Here is a 5,565-nt window from a genome sequence, read left to right on the forward strand (position 1 = left end):
TTTTATCATATAAAATACAAGAAAAAAGAATCTGGGTCCCACAAAGGCACTGTGTGTAGCACTTGCTACGATATAAGGAAATAATGCCATGCTTATTTTTCATAGGGCCAGGCAAAGAAGCCCAGAAACATTGAATGAGTAAACAAGGTCTGTCTGGTCATTTGTCTAAGTTTTTATTTTTTACATATAGATAGCATGACTTCTGAGAGTATGCAAAATGAATTATTATGAAAAGAAACTGTGGATAGCATCTGGATGGCTGTGTTGTACTTTCTGACAGGATGTCTTCTGAAGGCTGGATCAGTCAAGCTTTTCCATTCAAGTCTGACTCTGTTTGAACTGATCTACTATAAAGCCCTTTTTGGAGGCACCACCTGTCTTATTTGACTCACCATGCATGAATTAAATTTAAAAAACGTATTTATTCTATGCTATACTTTTATTTATTTAAAGTCCACTTTTTAAGAGAACTAAAATGTGGAGTTTCACATGACCTAGGTTGGCAACCAGAGGTTTTCAGAACTAAATAATTGCCTGCTGTGGTTTCATGGATAAGCTTTTGTTGGGTGCCAGCTCTCCATTTTCTCCCTCAGGTTGTCCAGGTGCTGATGCATACCAGGCTAGGAAGAGAAAACTAAGTCTGGAATGGGAGCGGTCACAGATTTTTTAGAGGAAGGCCTTCTCTTTGAAGATCTTCAGTGAAACAGCTTGTTTGCAGTTTGTTTGAGGTGAACAACTATTCACCATTCGTGGGCTATATATGAATCTTAACTAGTGGGATGGGTTCTTCTTAAGTTGAAGTTTCTTTGGCTAACAACCTCATTTACTTAGGGAGACATTATAGAATCCCAGGTACTTGCTGGGCAGATTCTTATTGCAAAGAGAAAGTTGAACCTGTAGGTTTTAAAAGGATTTTATGACCTTCCTCAGTTAGAGGGTGTGGGAGTCAGGCTCTTCAGGTAAGTCCAGGCAGAGAAAAAGAAGCCCTGCTGTAAAAGGGGATCATCCTCTTTGCACCTAGCTCGAGAGCTGTCCAGACATGGTAGACTGGAACCTTAAAATAGCAGGGTTTCTCCAAGCCCTGCAAGTGGTCCCTGAACTTTGAGAATCTTCACTGTCAGGGTTACACACACCTGTCTGATCCATGGAATGTCCAAGACAGAGATGGAATTCACTTTAGATCAGTCCTGTTTACACTGACAATTGACCTTGACCTTTCTTGTTAAAAGAATTTCTTATGTGTTTTGAAGGACACACACACACACACACACACACACACACACACACACACACACACACACACACACACACACCAGTTAGGCTCTCAACTCAGTTCCAAGATCCAGGAATCGAGGTATACGGAGATTACAGAAGAAAGCAAGTATTGTCTGCCTCATACAGCAGACCCTGCAGTTTCAAAATTCAGCTCGCCTGCTATTCAAATACTAAGCTAAACACAAAGAACATCCACAAACATAACCAATTTTAAGGTAGAGGGAGCCTATGCATCCCGAGTCTCACACAAGAACTATAGGCAACTGAGTAGAACCAGAAATTAAGAGGTGGCCCTCCCTAAGAAGAGCACACAAATCACTGTCCAATGTGCAACAGCCACCTTGTAAAACATTATACTGGTAACATTTTATGGAATCAACAGACTATATCTGGGACTATAAGCATACATACATACACACATACATACATGTGTAGGTATACATATACAATAACGATTAATAAAAAAGAGGCCATGAACTTGAAGGAGAGCAGACATGGGTATATGGAAGGATTTAGAGGGAAGAAATATAATTAAAACACAATCTCAAAGATAACAAATAACAGCAAGAGCTCGTCTAAGGAAAGCAGCTGACTTTCTATTCCTAGTGAATACTCCTTCTTGGTCCTCAGTTACAAAAACTGCAGCTTGGTGTATGTAATTTGCATTCTCCTGAGCTCTGGTCCTTATGTCTCTTAATCTTATGTCCTGTTCATCAAATAGGAAGTTACCGCCTAAATAAAGTTGTTCTAACTGGCGACATTTTCTTTCTTTTTTTTTTTTTTTTTCATCTTTATTAACTTGGGTATTTCTTATTTACATTTCAATTGTTACTCCCTTTCCCAGTTTCCAGGCCAACATGCCCCAAACCCCTCCCCCTCCCCTTCTCTATGGGTGTTCCCCACCCCATCCTCTCCCCATTACCAACCTCCCCCCAACAATCACGTTCACTGGGGGTTCAGTCTAATTGTCATTATTTGTTTCTCCAAACAATTCTCATATAGTCTTACAAGGTCAAGTTATGTGACCCATGTATTTATGGATATCGACATTTGGTAAATGTCCAGTGAACTTTGAACTGTGTGTAGGGACTTATTTTTCTTTACTAAGAATGCCTATTTGCTGTGAGCTATTAGAGGAAGCTTATAAAGTAGGAGATTTCCACACGACTCCTTCAAACATCTTTATGGTTAGAAAATGGCTTCTCCATCAACATAATAAATTGAATTGAACCGAATTTATACAAAAAGTTAGGATTATTGGGGCACTTCTCGGGCAGCTTTACTCACAAGAGGGAATCAGGGAAATCACAAGGATAGGCTGGAGTATGGGCTTCTTAAAGGGGAGTACAGGGCAGTTATTGTATAATGATGAGGTATTGGGGTTATAGCCTTATTTGGTGAGATTAAGACCTTGCAGATGTTGTGTAGATATCTAGTGGTCTCTTTGAAATCTGCAACTAGGTGGTAGCTTTGTACAGTGTTTTCTGCAGTCTTTGCAGCACAGACCCTTGTTTCAGAGCATCTTGCTTTGTCCCCAAATCCCCAGCCTAACAGTTAGTGACCTCTCACCCCATCCTCTTCTCTTTGCTACTCTTCCATACACCCATCTCTCCACTCAAACCTCCCTCCTATTATTTACCACTCCTCCTTTCTGAAGCATGTAAGCATTTTACTGTTCAATTCTGCATTACTAATTTGTGTTTTAATTGCCTGAAAATTTGAAGCGCTGTTTACTGATTTCAAAATGCCACAAGAATACGTTCACGTTTTCATCATTTTGAAAATCCAATACCTTAAACAGAAACATAGAACACTGGATGGAATTCCTGAGCTGTCAGCAACAGCCTCATGGATTTATTAGTTTTAGTATTGAGGAAGAAATACCATTTCATTTCTCCAGTTTTACCTTTAGTTTCATTCCTAGTGGAAAAATGGAGCCTGGACTGACATGTTTCACTATCTCTTCCACTTACCAGCTGGCTGAGGGCAGGGACGCTGGCTGGCATGCCTTAGGCTCAGTATCAGCACTGCTGAAGTGTTTACTCCCTTGTAGAACCAAAACCACTAATCGTTTATGGCAGAAGTTTGAGAGCCTAGTACAGGGGCCCTGGTTTTTGTCTTATGACATACCCTTTTGAAACATACAGGTAGTTTTAAAATTAATGTTAGTAATCTTGTTGGTTAATCTTATCATTTTAAATAGATGAGAAGACTAGAGTACTTCATATATTAGTATCCTTACATATCACATAAGCTTACTAAGAGTATTTTGCACCAATTATAAATAGGATTGTTTTATTGTTTTATGTCTATTAAGATAATTTACTGTGGACATATAAAAAGGATATTAAAATTTTAAGTAATTTTTTTAATTGTGCAACTTTGTCAGATTTACTTCTTTGTCCTAATAGTTTGTCAGAGTCTTTAGATTTTTTCTTTCTATAGAAATCATATCATCTTCTGTGAATGACAGCTGTGGTATGTTTTAGAGCTTTCAATGGACTTTTTCTTCTCTTGATTGCTCTGGTTTAGCTTCTAGATATTTGTTGCTGAAAAGCAGTGCAGATGTGCTTCTTGCCTGTCCTGGATCTTACAAAGACTTTAACTTCTTTCTACTCAGTTTCATTTATCTGTTGGCTTACCATAAACGGGCTTTATATCTTGATATATGTCCCCTCCTGTGCCTAATTTGTTCAGAGTTCATGCAGTGAATGTTACCTAATGTCCTTTCAGTATCCATTGAAATGATATGATTTTTGTATCTTATTTTGCTAGCACAACGCAGTAATTTATCGATTGGTACATTCTAAACCTCACATACGTGGCCAGCTTAAATGCTGCTTGGTTTTAGTGGATATTTTTTAAAGGGAAGCTGAATTCAGTTCAGTAGTAATTTTCTGATAATTTCTACCTGCATATTTTCAGGGAAATCCATCCCTCATCCACAGTGTTCTCCTACACTCCTCTGTTACTTATCATGTCTTGTTGGGGTATCTGAGTAATGCTGGCCTTCACAAGTACATTGGGAAGAATTGTCTCCTATTGCAATACTTGAAATAGCATAAGTAGATGAATTTACACTTTGAATGATTAGTAGAATGGATGAGCGAACCTGGTGAAATCTATGAGTATGTTTTTTTTCTGCTTTGGGTATGAGAATTCCTGTTACTGATTAAATTTTATTACTTGATATTGGTCCACTCAGGGTTTCTATTTTTCATTTGTCGTTCTTAAAATGGAGCACATGTCCCAGAATTTCCCTATTTCTGTCAGACTACCAAATTCATTTGAATAAATTGGTTCATAGTTGTTTTATATCAATGTATAATTAATAATACCTAGTGATCTTTTGTATTTCTGTTAATTATACTGCCCATTTTCATTATTATTCTAGTCTCCTATTACTCTAAAAGTATATCTATTGCAGTTGTTCTTTGAAAGAAGCATAACTGTTTCATTCATTTTTGTGCATTTTTATTTATATTGTTATAATCAATAAATTTCTTTCCTTCTATAATGTGGAGTGTGATTTCTGCTTGTTTCTGTGGTTCTTTGATATACAGTATTTTGTTTGGTTTTGTTTTCACTTGATATATGAAGTGGAAATTTCTGGTTTCTTTGAAGACTCAGTTGCACTATGTGGTGTTTTTCTGGAAACTGTCTTATAAGAGCATGTCCCACTGAAGCAGACAGGTGGGAGGATGTTTTGCTGAAAACACGCAGATAATGCTTTTCTAGAAGCATCCTGGATGAGGGGCATGTGATATTTTGTGATAGCAGATGCTTGAGAGAACACATGATGTTTGGAAAGAGTATAAATATAACCCAATAGACAGTGGATGACACTGTGCAGTATTGATTCACCTTGCCATTTTTGCTGAAATTGGTCTTCTTTGATAATGCTTCATGGTATTGGATCATCTTGCCACTCTTTGCTGGTCATCATTTATCATGGATTCATAGAAATACCACCAAAGAATTTATGGCGGTGTTCCCAAGGCTTCTTACTGCTTCTACAGGCCGATTGACAGAGTCTCAGGGTTTCTTCTGGCTCAGCCTGTGGTTGCTGATTCCTGAATGATGTTTGTGAGTAGACCAAGCTACCACTGCTGACTCATGTGAACTGAACTGCTGATATCCTGACAATGCAAATTGGATTCACTCCAAAAAATCTATTTCTAAATAGGTCTTCATCCTACTTGTCCTATTAACCTTTCCTTTCCACTACCTCTAATGAGTAGTAGACTAGAACGCTGGTTAAATCATTTAAGAACCCTTATTAAAAGTAGA

This window comes from Rattus rattus, chromosome 3 (assembly GCF_011064425.1).
Source record: "Rattus rattus isolate New Zealand chromosome 3, Rrattus_CSIRO_v1, whole genome shotgun sequence".
Lineage (NCBI taxonomy): Eukaryota > Metazoa > Chordata > Mammalia > Rodentia > Muridae > Rattus > Rattus rattus.